The 18,302-nt window shown below is 39.8% G+C and overlaps 1 pseudogene; it reads right to left on the reverse strand.

Annotated features, from left to right (window-relative positions):
- Positions 1–4,722: 4,722 nt before the first annotated feature.
- LOC105756805 (vomeronasal type-1 receptor 2-like) lies at positions 4,723–5,581 on the reverse strand (annotated as a pseudogene).
- Between the last annotated feature and the right edge of the window lie 12,721 nt (positions 5,582–18,302).

An 18,302-nucleotide genomic window follows, 5' to 3' on the forward strand; every position in this document is an offset into this window, starting at 1 on the left:
CATGGAGACTGTTACCTATACTTACAGTTACCCCTTTATTATAACTAGAACGGATACAAGCATAGAGATATATAAGACAAGGTCTGGGAGAGGTCCTGGAAAAAGGCTTCTGTTGCCCCAGGGACATGCTGCTCCATTTCCCATGCATGGATGTTCTCTCCAATCCATGGAGCCCCAAAGAGAATTCTGTAAGGTCCAGGGTCCCCTAGTCATTGGGACCTCAATGAATATGCATGACTGGGGCCTTAATGCATAGTTATGATCGATCCAATCAATGAATATGCATGACTGAAGTTAGTTTGCTAGGTGTGGGTCCTGTGTAGCCCCTACTTGCTTGGCTATATTGGAGGACAAAGGTATCTTGATTGCTCAGGTTGTTTTCAGAAACCAGAGTCAATGAGATTGGTTTTCTGGGTGAAGGCTTAGGACCATAGTCTCATGGGACAACTCAGTCAATTGGCATAATATAGCTCATAAAGTGTATGTTCTGCATCCCAATGTGGTAAGTAGTGTCTTGGGTCTTAAAAGCTTGTGAGCAGCCATCTAAGATACATCTTTTGGTCTCTACTCATCTGGAGCAAAAGAGAAAGAAGGAAACTGAAGACTCAGAGAAGAAAGTAGTCTACAGGACTAATAATATACAGGAACCATGGCCTCATCTACCCTGATACCAGAAAAACTAGATGGTGCCTGGCTACCACTACTGGCCATTCTGATCAGGGCCACAATAGATGGATCCTGATAGAATGGGAGAAAAATGTGGAACAGAACTAAAATTCTTAAGAAGTCCAGACTTACTGGACCTGTTGAGACTGGAAGACTCCCCGAGACTATCACTATGAGATACTCTTTAAACCTTAAACCAAAATTATCCCTTGAGGTCACTTTTTAGAAAATAACAGACTGGCTCATAAAATAAACAATATCACCTGTGAGTAATGAGCTCCTTTAAAAAATCATCTATGTGAGACCAAATGGTCAAAAATTAAAGCTAGTGCAAACTACTAACCTAAAGGTTGGTGTTTGAACTCACCCAGTGGTGCTGCAAAAGTAAGACCTGGCAATCTCCTGTTAAGATTGCAGCTAAGAAAACCCTATAAGAAGTTCTACTCTGTAACACATGGGGTCGCCATGAGTCAGAATCGACTCAACAGTAATAGGTTTTGTTTTTTTCAGATTTGTAATAGCCAAAAACTAGAATCAGCCCAGATGTTCTTCAGTTGGTGAATGGTTAAATAAACTGTTGTACACCATACCATGGGATACTATTCAACAATAAAAAGGAATAACCCTATTGATACATGAAACAACCTGATGAATCCCCAGAGAATTACGTTAAGTGAAAAAGCCAATTCTAAAAGGTTACATACTCTATGATTTCATTTCTGTAACATTCTTGAAATGATGAAATTATAGAAATGAAGGACAGATTAGTGATTGCCAGAAGTAAAAAAGGGGACAAGTGTGGGAGGGAAGTGGGAAGGGCAACATAAGGGATTTTTGTGGTGATATAAATGTTCTATATCTTGGCTGTATCGTTGTCAATATTCTGGCTGTGATATTGTGCTATAGTTTTACAGGATGGTACCATTGAGGAAAACTGGATAAAGGGAACATGGAATCTCTCTGTATTATTTCTTACAACTACTTGTAAATTTATAATTAGCTCAAAATAAAAAGTTTAATTAAAAAAAATTCCACCTGACACAGTGATAGAAAAATTGCATTGATTAAGGGTAGGGGTTGGACAGCTGATTAATGTAGTTAATGCCAAGTAAGTTGTACACCTGTAAAAAGTTGAACTGGCAAATGTTTGTGATAGATATATCTACCAATAAATAAATAAATAAATAAATGAGCAGCTGATGAGATGTACAAACAAAAAAAGTTAAAAAATTACTTTAAAGCAAAGATGAAAAGGTAATGACCCTATAGGACAGACAGAGTAGAACTGCCCCATAGGGTTTCCAAGGAGCAGCTGGTGGATTTGAACTGCCAACCTTTTGGTTAGCAGCTGAGCAGAGCTTTTAACCACTGTGCCACCATGACTCCAAGGTAAACTAGAGTACTGGAAATGGAACAACCAGAACAGAATGAATAAGATTAGCCTGACTTTTGTTCCTTCTCTACTTACTGCAATTGGATTAATAAGTCAGACTAATCAAAGCCGGTTGCCAATATGTGTGTACCCTGTGGCATGGGTGAGATCCCTAACGTCTCTGAGCTACAGCTCTTTGCCTCTTTAAAAGGGTGTGTGGGATGAAGAATTTGTTTAGCCCTTTGACTCTGGTTTCTTTTTTTTTTTTCTTTAATAATATTTTGTTGTGTTTAAGGTGAAAGTATACACAGCAAATTAGGTCCCCATTTAACAATTTTTACACAAATTATTGTGATATTGGTTACATTTCCCACAATTCTTCCTTTCCAGTCTGTCCTCCAGTTGGACACCAAAACATGGACTTTTCTGGAATTGAGCTGGAGTCAATAAACATCAAGGAGAACCTGACATGGGAAGAAGATTTCAAGCCAGTGCAGCAAATGAAGGATGACTTTGCAATTTGGGTCTCTGTGAGTTGATATCGGCTAGATGGTACTGGGTTTTTTTTTTTTTTCTTTTTTTGCAATTTGGGTGTAATTTGGCCTCTTTCCTGTCCTACCTGTTTCCTCATTTTTGCTAGTGCATCTTCTTTTAAAAACCAGTTGCCCAGTAAGTTCTTTCATCATCTAACCCTTTCCTACTTTTCCATTATTATCTTCCTACCGTGCCTCAAAGGAGCTCTGGTGATGAAGTGGTTAAGCACTAGGCTGCTCACTGAAAGGTCGACGGTTTGAACCCACTAGCCACTCCTTGGAAAAAAAGATGTAGCAATCTGTTTCTGTAAACATTACAGCTTTGGAAACACTGTGGTGCAGTTCTACTCTGTCCTAATGGTTGCTGTGAGTCAGAATCAACTCGAGGGCAACGGGTACCATGCCTCATCCCTACCCCACACCCTGTAAGTACTTCTGCTAAAATCTTGTTGCCTTTGGGTAAACTTCAACATGTTTGGCCTTCCTATCCTTGCTACCCCCACCCCTTCCACCCTTTCTTGGTAGTAATCTCCAGTCTTTAAGCAGATACACAGGCCTTTCTTCCATGGCATTACTGGGTGGGTTTGAACCACCAACTTTTAGGCCAGCAGTCAAGCTCAAACCATTTGCCCCACCCACTTAAATTCTGCTTCCCCACAGTGTACACAAGGAACACAACTTTCCTGATGGTTGATCTTCAGCAAAAAGGTATCATTATCAAAATAAACTATTAATCAAATCAAAACAAAACAAAAACAGTTGCCCAATATGCTGAGTGAAATAAGTCAGTCACAAAAAGCACATACTGAATGATCCCAAATATATGAGCTATCTAGAATAGGTAAGAGTATAGAGACCAAAGTTTATTAGTGGTTACTGGGGGCAAGGGGGGGGGGGAGAAGACACAATGCTTAGGGGACGCTGAGCTTCTTCTGTTAAGGGAGATGGAAAAATTTGGGAATGGTTCACAGTGATGGTTAAATAACATGATGAACATATTTAATGTCACTGAATGGAACATGTGAAAATGGTTGAAATGGCCAATGTTTTATTACTCATATATTTACCATAATAAAAAAAGAAAAAAATACTAAAAAAAAAATACAGATCAAGTCAAAACAACATATGGAATTAAAAAAACAGAGTTCATACTGTATAATTTCATTTATATAAAATACATAGGAATTGAAAATGATCTATGCTGTAAGATATCAGAATAGTGGTTACCCATGAGAATAGTGACTGGGATGGGGTACAAGGAGGCAAATTTAATGTATCTTTAATATTTTATTAATGTTTCTTTAATATTTAATATATATGCTTAAATATTTTAAATATACACCACAAATTTTTTTTTATGTTGAGAGAAGGTGAATAGATTAGTGTTATAATATTATACTTATATTGTCAAGGTAGAGTGTAAAACTATTAAATACCTTGACACTGTGATTCATTTTTAAAAGTATGCTGTACTTTCTAGGTTAAAATCTAAGAGAAAACTAATATTTAACCTTCACAGAAAAGGGTAAAATGTAGAATTATTTAAAAAATAACCAGAAGAAGATAGAAAAAATAAAGTAAAATAGAGCAGGTATCAGGAGGGGCACAAAAGTAAGATTGTAAATCCAATCCCAAATATATCCATTATAAAATTAAACATAAATATACTAATTGATCCTGTCAAAGCAAATATTACTTGACTATATTCAATTGGATATATTTTTCAGCCAATACAATATGGCTAAAACAGAAAGATTAAAGTAGAAAAATGAAAAATGCAGCCTATGTAATTTTAACCAACCGATCAGCTAGCATGGCAAAATAAATGTCAGATAAAATGGATTTTAAGGTTAAAGCAGTTTATTGTTGTAATTAATATCATTTTTATGTTTCTTACTGAGCAATTTTCTAGCATTATTGCTTGATGAATTAGACACGCAGTCTGGCCAAAATGCATACACACCCACATACACACACACATTTGTATATATACAAATGTGTGTGTGTATGTATACCACCGCTGTCTTGTAATATTGTTATATGTGCTCAGATTCTGGGTGATGAATAAGCAAAAAACTGAACCTTTTGCAAAAACATATGATTAGATATTTCTGAAAAGATGAGGGGATTTTGTCTTCCTTTTCCAGGCAAAGCAGAATCTGGAGACACTGGAGTCCTGGCTCATGAGGACAAAGGGGCTGACAGTTGGGACGCATGCAGCAGTTAGTGCAGCTGTGTTCCCCAGACACCAACTGGGATGACTAAAAACAGATATAAAAACTTGAAAGATGGAGGAGAGGGTATAAAAAGACACAAAGGTGCTCACCAGGATAAAGATGGTTTGCGTGGCTCTGGTTTCAAGGGAGGATCTCAGGGAAACATTCCTACGAGTGTGTTGGACCTGCTGCTTGTGTCGGTAACAGGATGAAAACCATGGAGCCACTGGCCCAGATCATGAGTCCTAAGCACACAGCATCAGGGAATGATATCAATGCTGCATACAGTGAGTTTGTGGTTTTGCCATGAAGTACAACAGAACAATATTGGATATATTTTTTCTTTGTGATGGTTTTATTGTTCCAACTGCCAATCACATATATAGGAAAAGTGATGTTTACCAGCAAGTGCAGGATCCAGCACAGGAAAATGGAGAAGCCAATGTACTTGGGAGTTTTCACCTTAAGCTCTGCCACCTGGAGTTCCTGGGACTGATGGTGATGGCCTGGAAGATACTCAAGAGACAGGTGCTGCCAAAGGACACACCCGTGCCCACTCTGTGAACACAGAAAACAAGCTTGCCTTCAAAATCATTGAGGAAATCTTTCCACCCAAAAGCTATCCCGGTCTCTGGGATTCCTCTAGATAGAATGACCATGCGGTTGGCTACAGTCAGGTGCTTGAGAATTAAGTCTGAGGACGTTGGCCTGCACCCAGTGAAGTAAAGGAAGATATAATGGTAAAGAAGAGAGAAATTTCCCAGGATAGCAACTGTAGTCTGTGCTGAGATCATTCCTATTGTCAAATCCCTGGCTACCATTCTATCAGCTCCCAGTGACTGACATTTGTCTTCAGAGCCAGAAGGTACTACATGGGAAGATGAGACATGAGCCACATGTATCATGTCAACTGAAATCCACTCTTCTCCACCTACCATTAATTCCCAGTTCAAAACATTGACTTAAAGTTTTTCTTTCATTAAGAGGTTTCTAACAGTTGGATGTATAACTTTTTAAGAGCACTTGGAATGCTTGCTGTGAAGACTGTACCTGTAGTAACTTCTTTATTCTTCACCAGTCTATTAGGCAAGCACTACTATTTGTCTAAATTCACATGGTGGTTAGGGGCAGAGTGGGGGCTTGAACTTGGCTGAGCTGGTTGCAGAGATAGTGCATGTAACCATTGTGTTCTATTTACCAAGTGTGAAGAATAGTATGGCAGTGGAGGTGTCTGACCTCCTCTAATTTCACAAAGGGGGAGAATCACCATCAGCATCAGCCCAAGGCTGATTTCTATGAGGCGGAGGCCAGATATGCCTCCTCTTCCAACCTTTTTACCAATTCTGACACCAGCTGTCCCTCCCAGTGCACTCTCTACTTCTCTCCTGGCTTTGATAATTTGTTTCCATGGCCACACAGAACTCACAGACCATACTCACAGTTATGGGGTTTATTAGGGAAGTAACAGGCCACAACTTGGGATCAGAATCAGGAAGCATGTAGGCAAAGCCTCCCTTCAGTACAGGACAGCTCTCTCAGCTCCTCTCTGCCCCCTTAGGACAGGCTCCTCTCAGCCCTCAGCCCTTGGCCCTTGGCCTGGCCTCTGCCCTGCTTGGGCAAGTGTTACAAAGCTCTTTTAGCTCTGCCAGTAAGTGCCTCGAGGCACCCCATTCCACCAGCAAGCCTTCTACCCAAAGGCACTCACCTCTCTTGCTGTCTGGGTCAGCACCCCCTCTGTGACCACCTCACCTGGACGAGGAAGCCCACTACAGCCATCTTGCGTTGGTCTCCTGGTTCTGCTGCTGCTGTTTCTCTGCCTGTGGATTCTGCTGTGCTTCCCGTTGCTTCTTGCTGTCTCTGGTGTTACAGCTCTCTCTGTCTCCTGGGTCTAGGAGGTTCTCAGTTCAGGGACTACAGGTTCAAAAGACCACCCCCACCTGGCTCTTCTTGGATGGTAGTGAGGTCCCCCCACCTAACCTCTGAAATTGGGTCCTTTTAAACCTAGTGGGATGGCAAAACTGACCAATTCCCTACAAGCATTCCATACACCTTATTTGCATTAGCCACCCCCAACAAGGGTTCCATGCACCTTATTTGTGTTAATAATAGCCTGTCCAATCCCATTGGTGGGCTACAAGCACCTTATTTGCATAGTCCCACCCATTCATTGTGGGAGTTACAAGACCATGGTGAGAAAGGCCATATAAAAGTGATTCACCACACTTCACCAAGCTAGTTAGCTGTGTTCTTCCAATAATCCAGTTCTGTATTTAGTTTTGCATTGACACCTGTTATTTTAATTTACATTGATGATATTTTATTTTGTAGTGTTGGTTGTAACAAGTTTCCACTGATCTATAAAAATTTATTCCATAGGCCAATATCAATTATGAATAAAGCTTTAAGGATTTTAATGAAATATAGATTCACTGATTGCGGTAGAATACTACAGGAACCCACCCCATGAACAGGTTGGAATTAATGAATCCAAGATTGGCTTGATATTAGAATGGAAACAGAATGACATATTTGTTTTTATGCCAGGAAATATTGAACAATCTCATATTGTGCCCTAAACTATGGGACACAGAACACTAATAAGTGATAAAATAGTGGAGAGTAGAAATCAAACCATTGCTACTTTCACTTCATATATTCATCAATTAATTAATACATAAGCTAAGTAAAAGTATTTGCACTGAGGTGAGATTTGTGAAAGATATTGACATAAAACACACATGGAAAAGGAAATCTGTAAGACATGACATCTTGTGCATTTTACAAATTGAAATGCTTCATTTTTTGTTTGAAATTAGAATACTTTTCAAGCAGAGAAAATAGCACAAGATACATTTGAGCTTGACAGCTGCTGTGTGAAACCCATTATTATCAAGTTATCTTTTCCTTAAGTGCTGCTTCCCTAACTTTTAGAGGGAGAATAGTCTCCCCATAATCAACAGAGTATGGATGATTCCAGGAGAGACAGAATTACTGTCTCCATTAATGAATGCATCATACAACAGAATTACAGAAAACATTTCTATTCTAGCAGCAGCTATTCAGGTACACCATTTCTGCACAGGATTTGATGGTTCATGTAGATTCATCCTGCTCTGTATTACAAATATGGAGGTGTTACAGGCACACCTCTAGTAATCCTGACAATTCTTAGGATTTCTGTACAGTAGGCTGAACAGCAGATTGATTCAGAACCACAGTCTTTAAGCACCTTAAAAATCAGGTTTCATGATCACTAGGATTAAACACAAAAAATCATTATTCTTGAGGATGACACTAAATGACACTAAGAGCCATCAGGGATTGGGGTAGGGTCCATGGCCCCATGTCTTTGTTCTAATTCAGCTCAAGGTCAGGACTTAGTCCTGCTTCCCCTGTGACACTGGACCAGTTTTGAACCCAGATACTCCAATATGATCACTTACCCAGACCCTGATACCCTGCCTTCTCTTATAGACTCAGACTGAAATAGAAAATACCCAACTCCTTCCCGCTGCCAGGACTGTGGGCTCAGTGTGACGGTCATGACATCCAGGGCAAGTGTCTGAGGGAGGCAGCCAGACCCTGAGGTCCAGGTATTTGATTCTCTGTCCTGTCTTCCACACAGAACTGAAGTTATCATTTCACCTTCAGTGGCATTGACAGTGCAGGCTTGGGGAGTTGAGAACATCTCTGGAAAACATTTCCCCAGTTGCTAATTACCAAAATCAATTACAAGTTTCCAGTTAGTATCTCCAAAGAGACCATGTAAGTGTAAAGGAGAGGCTCTTTCTTGTTCAGGATCTGGGAGACAGTCAGGGCCTCCCATGGAGGGAGCAGGAAATGCTGAAGTGACATGAGTCTCTGGATTCTCTGCTCCTCTGAAAAGTTCTTCTACACCAAGTCTTTTCTCCTCTTCAGCCCATAAGCTGCACCATCATTTAAGTTGTGAACAGAAAAATGGAATCAGACAAGATATCTAAGGATTCTTAGAGAGATACAGGCAAAAACAAACAAAAAAAAAGAACATGATGCCAATAATTTACATGAGAAATCACTGAACTCACTTCCACAACTAAATGAATACGGACATTTTCTAAGAAAATATGCTTTACCATTATTGAGTTTTCCAGCAGTGATAGGAGGTGTAAACAGAACAATAGCCATTGAAAAAGAGTTTATGAGTCCCTGACAAATAATAGCACCAAGATCACATGGTTAAACAGGCAGATTCTACAATTAATTTATCAGGTAAGGACTCCTGGTGGCACTATGGTTAAGCACTTGGCGGCTAACCAGAATGTCGGTGGTTCAAACCCACCTAACAGCTCCTTGGGAGAAAGACCTGGTGATCTGCTTACGTAAAGATCACAGCCAAGAAAACACAATGAGGCAGTTCTACTCTGTCACATGAGGTCGCTATGAGTTGGAATCAACTTGACAGCACCCAACATAACATCAGGTAATCCAATGTTATTTACTTAATTCAAGAGAATCGAATTGTTATCACAGTCCTCTACACTTTTTTTGGGGGGGCTGAATTGCCAGTAATGAACACTGGTTCCTGTTTTGTTTTGTTTTTTTTTTAAATTTTATTGTGGTGAAAATATACATGACAAAATACATGCCATCTCAACAATTTCTAATTGTAAAATTCAGTAACATTGATTACATTCACGTTACTGGACAACCATCACCACTCTCTAGTTCCAGAAAATTTTCATCACCCCAAAAGGAAACCCTGTGCCCATTAAACAGTCACTTCCCATCCCCTTCTCCACTCAGCTACTGGCAACTACTCATCAATTTACTGTCTCTATGGATTTGCCAACCAGGCAAATTTTGTTATTGTTAGGTGCCGTCGAGTCTGTTTTGACTCATAGTGACCCCATGTGACAAAGAAGAACTGCCCCATAGGGTTTTCTGGGCTGTAATTTTTATGGGAGCAGATCACCAAGTTTTTCTCCCTTGAAACCACTGGGTGGATTTGAACTGCCAGCCTTTCAGTTAGCAGCCAAGTGCTTAACCTTTTCATCAGTTTAACTGCATGTTTATTTGCATTTTCTTTTTAATTCACTCTCTCCAGCAGGGGACAGCAAACTGCAACTCATGGGCCAAATCTGGCCTACAGTTTGTGTTTGTAAAGCCTGCAAGTTAGAAATGTTGTTTCCCTTTTTATATGGTTGAAAAAGATCTAAAGAAGAAGACTATGTCATGACATGTAGAAATTAAATACAGTTCAAATTTCAGTGTCCATAAACACAATTTTATTGGCACACAGCCATGCCATTTGTTTACTTATTGTCTATGGCTGCTTTTGTTCTACAATAGCAGAGTTTAGTCCACAAACCTAAAATATTTACTCTGACAAAACCAACTTACTTCTCCTGGAATCCAGATTTCTGGCTTTCATGGACATTGAGGTAACCCACACAGGCCTTTGTCCTTAGGTATCTTTTTGAACCTTGAGCCTTGAAAAAACTTGTTCCTAAAAGACCATTTTGCTTTGGGCACTGTGTGCTTTTGAAAAATTCAGTGATTTTCTGGAAACAGATCCCAAAGGTCAGACTGGGGGCTATGTTTAGGGTAAATCAGTAATTATTTTAATTGTTCTTCAAGACAATGCTGCATGAAAATCCTTCCTAACCACAAATTTATCAGTTCTGTTCCCACCCTTTTTTCTATGGCAATGCCAATAAGATTTGGTATAAGAATTTTGGAAGTTTTTCTCATCTTCTGAACATTTCTGACACTCTAGTAGAACTGTTACCCCAATTTGTAAATTATATGTTCTATAAACTTTAATACAATTTCTGTTATTGGTTTAATATGATTTTTGTTTGAACAACTCTTTGGCCCTCTAAAGAAAAAGTTTGCTGACCCTCATTCTACAGAAATGGTTCTCAAAGTGGGGTCCTGACAGGAACTTGTTAGAAATGCAAATTCTCAGGCCCCTACTCCAGGCCTTAACCAGTTGCCATAAAGTTGATTCCAACTCATAGAGACCCTGTGTGTGTGTGTCTTAGTTATCTAAACCAAAAAACCAAACCCATTGCCATCAAATTGATTCCAACTCGTAGTGACCCTATAAGACAGAGTAGAACTGCCCCATAGGGTTTCCAAGGAGTGGCTGGTGGATTTGAACTGCCAACCTTTTGGTTAGCAACCATGGCTCTTAACCACTGTGCCATCAGGGCTCCATTAGTTATCTAGTGCTGCTATAACAGAAATTACTGCAAGTGGATGGCTTTAACAAATAGAAATTTTTTCTGTTACAGTTTAGGAGGCTAGAAGTCCAAATTCAGGGCACCAACTCCAGGGGAAAGTTTCCTCTCCACGTTGGCTCTGGAGGAAGGTCCTTGTCATCAATCTTCTCCTGGTCTAGGAGCTTCTCAGTGCAGGGACTCCAGGTCCAAAGGACATACTCTGCTCCTGGCTCGTCTTTCTTGGTGGTAGGAAGTCCCTCTCCTTTCTACTTGCTTCTCTCTTTTATATCTCAAAAGAGATTGACTCAAGATACAACCTAATCCTGTAGATTGTGTCCTGCCTCATTAACATAACTGCCTCTAATCCTGACTCATGAACAGCATAGAGGTTAGGATTTACAACACACAGGATAATTATATCAGATTAGAAAATGGAGAACAACCACACAATACTGGGAATCATGGCCTAGCCAAGTTGACACATATTTTTCGGGGGACACAATTCAATCCATGACAGTTTGTAATAGAATTAAAGACAAAATCTTGGGAATGCTTAATGGCAATGGTTGAACAACATGATGAGTGTAATCAGTTTCACTGGACTGTACAGTTGAAGATTGTAGAAATAGCAAATGTTTTGTTAGCTATATATTTAACACACACCACAAAAAAGTATGTATTTCAAGCAGAATAAAACTAAAAAAAAAAAAAAACTCCTCCCAACCCAGAAACCCTCTCCACACAAATAGAAGAGAAAGAAAAGTTTTATGATTAAGTAGGCATGAAACCAGGATGTGAAGTATCACAGGCAATCTGCTAGAGATTGCAGAGACAGAAGGGTATCTGACCCTTATAGAGCTAAGTGGATACAACCCATTACATTCACATGTTCCAGATAAAATTGCTAATTTTCTAGGATCTTTATGGCCAGAGGTAGATAGCAATGTGAGGCCACCTGAGGTGATGCTTATCTCTTTCCAGGAAACTGGGAGGTAGAGGAGGATGACCTGAAGTTAGTCTTTGAAGAGGTGGCTGCCAGGTCCTTGAGTTAACACCTTAGATTTGTATACTGTTCAAAGGGATAGAGAAAGATTTTACAATGGCATGTTATCTAAAGTGAATTCTAAAAGAACAGGGAAAGAGGGGAGCCACTTCCCTTATTTTCAGGAGGAAGAATTAAAACCTCTTATTTTCAATTTGGATTCGTCTTTACACGTGTCTGAGTAGAACTGTGCTCCATAGGGTGTTCCTTCTTTCTTCTTTTTAAAATTTTTTATTTTATTTTTGTTGCTGTTGAGAATAACAGGTAGTCCCAACGACTATGTCATAAGTCGGTTCTGACATAAATTGAACACCTCATTTTCTAGTTTTTATTATTATTGCATTTTATTATCAGCATCTTTATAAATCTAATCTTTATTTGTCTTTGGGAGTTGGAAACATTACATACAAACTTTCAGATATATTTTAACACTGTATGTAGTACATATTACTAATGATAAAAAAAACAAAAGCCAAACTCGTTGCCGTCAAGTTGATTCCGGCTCATAGTGACCCTATAGGACAGAGTGGAACTGCCCCGTAGAGTTCCAAGGAGTGCCTGGTGGATTCGAACCGCCGACCTTTTGGTTAGCAGCTGTAGCTCTTACCCAGTATGCCACCAGGGTTTCATTACTAATGATAAGATGTACCAAAAAAAAACCTGACGGTTGTAAGTGTGGTTTTAGTAACTGGAATATGTCTTAAGTCAGGGACTACCTATATACACAGCAGAACACACACCAATTCAACAATTTCTATGTATATATTTCAGTGACATTGATTACATTCTTTAAGTTATGGCTCCATAGGGTTTTCAATGGCCTCTGGTGGACTGGAACCTCCAACCTTTCGGTTAGCAGCCGAGCTTGTGAACCATTTGCACCACCCAAGGACTCTAATCCAGACCTATTATATCTGAAAAGAAAGGGTGGGACTCAGGAATCTGTGTTTTAACAAGCCCTCCAAGTGATTCTGATGCTCTCGAAAGTTTGAGCAAATATTCTCAACTTTGAATACATATTAGTTCCACCTGAGAAATTTTTGAAGTCTCAATGCCTAGGCCAAAGCCAAGTACATTAAATCAGAACTTATCTGGGTGGGACCCAGGCATCAGTATTTGTTAAATCTTCCCCACGTGATTCCAGGATGCAGCCAAGATTGAGAACTGTGGGCACTAAACTTGTTCTTAACCTTGACTGCACATAAAAATCTCCTGGGGAGCTTAAACAAATACTCTGTCTAAGCCCCACTTCATGTATTGGTAGGGATTGATAGTTCAGTGGTAGAATTCTCCCCTTCCATGCAGGAGACCTGAGTTCTATTCTGAGCCAATGCATCTTATGCACACCCACCACATGTCTGTCTGTGGAGGGTTCCGTGTTGCTATGATGCTGAACAGGTTGCTATCATGCTGAACAGGTTTCAGCTGAGCTTCCAGACCAAGACAGACTAGGAAGAAAGGCCTGGAAATCTACTTCCAAAAACCAGCCCATGAAAACTCTATGGATTACAATGGTCCTGTCTTAAACCAATCATAGTGATGGCACAGGACTGGGTAGTGTTTTGTTCTGTTGTGCATGGGGTCGCCATGAGTTGGGGGTTGGGGAGGCTGACTCATGGCAGCTGACAGCAACAACAAGCCCCACTGCAGACCAAATAAAGCAAATTTTCTGAGGGCAGGGCAAAGGCAGTGGCCTTGTTTGTTTGTTTTCTGTGTTCCTGGTAGTTTTAATATACTTGAGAATCTCAGGTGTAGGGAGTGCCCCCTCCTGTGCAGATCTCCCAGGGGCCTTAATTTGAGGCCCTGATCTGAGGTTTTACCTAGTAGGATTATACTAAAAGACAGTTTTAATTGTGGATTCATCTCCTCCTTTCTCCTGAGGACATTGGAGCTAAAACAGATTAGTCTTTAGCCCAATACACTTTGCCAGGTTTATCAACTACAGTTAATACTTCTAATCTAGGATTTTTCTACCTAAGCACTATTGTCAGAATCAATGGTGCCAGGCTAAAAGAGGGCAGCCAATCGAGCCTCTTTGAATGTGCATCGCTCTCCACAGTCATGGACCTCTCCAGATAGAATACACAGGAATCAAATAGACTACACCTGTGGAAAGAGATGATGGAGAAGCTCAATATCAGTCAGAACAAGGCCAGAGGCCCACTGCAGAACAGACCTTCAATTGCTCATATGGAAGTTCAAGTTGAAGCTGAAGAAAATTAGAGCAGGTCCAAGAAAGCCAAAGTACAACCTTGAGTATAACCTACCTGAATTTAGAGACCATCTAAAGAATAAATTTGATGCATTGAACACTAATGAATTACTGAAGACCAGACGAGTTGTGAAGTTACATCTATGACATCATACATGAAGAAAGCAAAAAGTCATTAAAAAGACAGGAAAGAAAGAAAAGACCAAAGTGGATGACAGAAGAGACTCTGAAACTTGCTCCTTAACATAGAGAAGCTAAAACAAAAGGAAGAAATGAAATAAAAGAGCTGAAAGAAGATTTCAGAGGGCAGCTCGAGAAGACAAAGTATTGTAATAACGTGCCAAGACCTGAAGTTAGAAAACCAAAAGGAAGAACACAGTCCGCATTTCTCAAGCTGAAAGAACTGAAAATTCAAGCCTCAAGTTTCAGTATTGAAGGATTCTACAGGGAAGATATTGAACGACGCAGGAAGCATCAAAAGAAGATGGAAGGAATACAGAGTCACTGTACCAAAAAGAATTGGTTGACATTCACCCATTTAAGGAGGTAGCATATCATCAAGAACCAATGGTACCGAAGGAAAAAGTCCAAGCTGCACAGAAGGGAATGGTGAAAAACAAGGCACCAGGAGTTAACGGAATACCAGTTGAGATATTTCAAAAAACAGATGCAGCGCTGGAGGTACTCACTCATCTATGTCAAGAAATTTGGAAGATAGCTTCCTGGCCAGCCGACTGAAAGAGATCCACGTTTGTGCCCATTCCAAGGAAAAGTGATTCAACATATTGCAGAAATTATTGAGCAATACCATTAATATAACACAGAAGTAAAATTTTGCTGAAGATCATTCAAAAGCAGTTATAGCTGCTCATCGACAAGGAACTGCCAGAAGTTCAAGCTGGATTCAGAAGAGGATGTGAAACGAGGGATATCATTGCTGATGTCAGATGGATCTTGGCTGAAAGCAGAGAATATCAGAAAGATATTTACCTATGTTCTGTTGACTTTGCAAAGGCATTTGACTGTTTGGATCATAACAAATTATGGATAACACTGTGAAGAATGGGAATTCCAGAACACTTAATTGTGCTCATGTGGAACTTGTACATAGACCAAGAGGCAATTGTTGGAACGGAACAAGGGGATACTGCGTGGTTTAAAGTCAGGAAAAGTATGAGTCAGGGTTATATCCTTTCACCATACTTACTGAATCTGTATGTTGAGCAAATAATCAGAGAAGCTGGACTATATGAAGAAGAACAAGGCATCAGGTTTGGAGGAACACTCAATAACAGCCTGCCATATGCAGATGACACAACCTTGCTTGCTGAAAGTGAAGAGGACTTGAAGCACTTACTGATGAAGATCAAACACTACAGCCTTTAGTATGGATTGCACCTCAACATAAAGAAAACAAAAATCCTCACAACTGGACCAATAAGCAACATCATGATAAACAGAGAAAATATTGAAGTTTCATTTTACTTGGATTCACAATCAATGCCTATGGAAGAAGAAGTCAAGAAATCAAATGATGTACTGCTCTGGGCAAATCTGCTGCAAAAGACCTCTTTAAAGTGTTAAAAAAAGCACAGATGTTATTTTGAGGACAAATGTGCGTCTGACCCAAGCCATGGTATTTTCAGTCACCTCATACGCATGCAAAAGCTAGACAATGAATAAGGAAAAGGGAAGAAGAATTCAAACTTTTGTATTACGGTGTTGGCAAAGAATAATGAATATACCACGGACTGCCAGAAGAACAAACAAATCTGTTTTGGAAGAAGTACAGCCAGAATGCTCCTTAGAAGCAAGGATGGTGAGACTTCCTCTCACGTACTTTTGACATCTTATCAGGAGGGACCAGTCCCTGGAGGAGGATATCATGCTTGCTAAAGTAGAGGGTCAGCAAAAAAGAAGATGACCCTCATCGAGATGGATTGACATAGTGGCTGCAACAACGGGCTCAAGCAAAATGGCGACTGTGAGGATGGCACAGGACTGGGCAGTGTTTTGTTCTGTTGTATATGCAGCTGCTATGAGTTGGAGTCGGCTTGATGGCAGCTAACAATGACAACTCCACAGTCCTGGCGATAATCCAGCCTCTTGCATTAGGCTCCTGAAAGGGCTCACTACAGCTCTTCTGAGTCTCCTAAGGCTTCACCCCATAATTTTTCAAGTTCCGGTTATAATTCTGGATCATCTAAATTGTAAAATTTCAGGTCTCTTCCGGTTTTGCTTCGTCAGCCATGAACGACTGAACTGGTTCTAACCATTAGTAGTCCTGTGGTAAACCCAACTAGAGACTCAGGCAGACTTCCTCCACAGCAACACCTGTTTCTTACCATGCCAGTAAATATAAACAAAATCACAGTTACTTCAAGTAAAACTGGGGACCCATTGCCATCCAGTTGATTCCAACTCATAGCAACCCTGTGGGACAGAGTAGAACTGCCCCATAGGGTTTCCAAGCAGTGGCTGGTGGATTCAGACTGCTGACTTTTTGGTTAGCAGCCAAGCTCTTGACCACTGTGCCACCAGGGCCCTAAAACCGGGGAAGTGATGCTTTATTTTCAGATCTTAAAAAGAATTTGAATTCATTTCCACTTGAGAGAATAATTTATAAAAATGTGTACTTTATGGAAATTGTATGTTATAGATATTTTACAGAAATGTTAAATTACAGGACCAGATTAAAAAAACCAAATTCTTTTTTTGTATTGCCTCTAATTCCCTTTCCTGTGAAGCTGTAACTTTCTGACACTGATTGCAACAGTAGATTATAGCACAGCACTATGTTATAATTCTCACAAGGTAAAAATAAAATTATCCAATTGTGGGATGTAGCCATAGGATCAGATTATGAGAAACTGAGTGTTCTCCTTGTTCTTTAAAAATAAAGATGAAATAAAGATATTCAGCTAAACAAAAAGTGAGATAATTTGTACCAGTGGACTTGCACAAAAACAAACACTAAAGGTAGTTCTTCAGGTTGAGGAAAATTATTCAAAACAGAAACAAGAAAATGTAGGAGGCAATAAAGAGCAAATACACCTCCTCCTCACTTATCGACTGTCTTGTTATCTGATATTTAGCATTTATGACAACAGTAAAAAATCTGCTCTCTGACTATTTTGCACATTAGCGACATGCGTCTGACAGTAACAGACGCCAAGGTGAAAGGTGAGAGTAATGCTGGCTTTGATGGTTAAGGTTATGTGTCAACTTGGCTGGACCATGTTTCTCAGTAGTTTGGCAGTTATGTAATGATGTCATTTGGCAGCTGTGTAATGTGTAGTTTGGCAGTTATATAATGATATAGTCATCCTCCATTTTGTGATCTGATGTGGTCATCTTCCGTTTTTCATAACACGGATTTCACATAATGACCTGGTCTTTGGAACCTAATTAAGTTGATAAGTGAGGAGAGGGTGTACAGACACTTGTTGTTTGACTTTAGATTACTTAAACAGATTACTTAATACACTTTTGACAGTTTCCTTATTTCTAAAACAGGGATAAGAAATGTTATTTACCTCTGAATTTATGAGTTATATCAATTAATACTTTTAAAACATTTAGAGTAGGGTTTATTGTTGTTAGTTGCTATTGAGTCAGTTCCAACTCATAGTGACCCCATGTACCAAGAATGAAATGTTGCCCAGTCCTCTGCCATTCTCACAATTGTTGCTGTGTTTAAGCACATTGCTGCAGCCACTGTATCAATCCATCTCTTTGATGGTCTTGCTCTTTTTCTCTGATCCTTTATTTTACCAAGCATGATATATTTTTCCAGGGGTTGGTCCCTCGTGATAACAAGTCCAAAGTAAGTGAGACAAAATCTTGCCATCCTCGCTTCTAATGAGTATTCTGGCTGCACTTCTCCCAAGACAGATTTGTTTGTTCTTCTGGAAGTCCATGGTATATTCAATATTCTTCACCAACACCACAATTAAAATACGTCAGTTCTTCTGTCTCCCTTTTTCATTGTCCAGCTTTCACATGCATATGAGGCAATTGAAAAGACCATGGTTTGGGTCAGGCGCACCTTAGTCATA

The sequence above is a fragment of the Trichechus manatus genome, unplaced genomic scaffold (genome assembly GCF_000243295.1).
Source record: "Trichechus manatus latirostris isolate Lorelei unplaced genomic scaffold, TriManLat1.0 scaffold00176, whole genome shotgun sequence".
In the NCBI taxonomy this organism is placed as follows: Eukaryota; Metazoa; Chordata; class Mammalia; order Sirenia; family Trichechidae; genus Trichechus; species Trichechus manatus.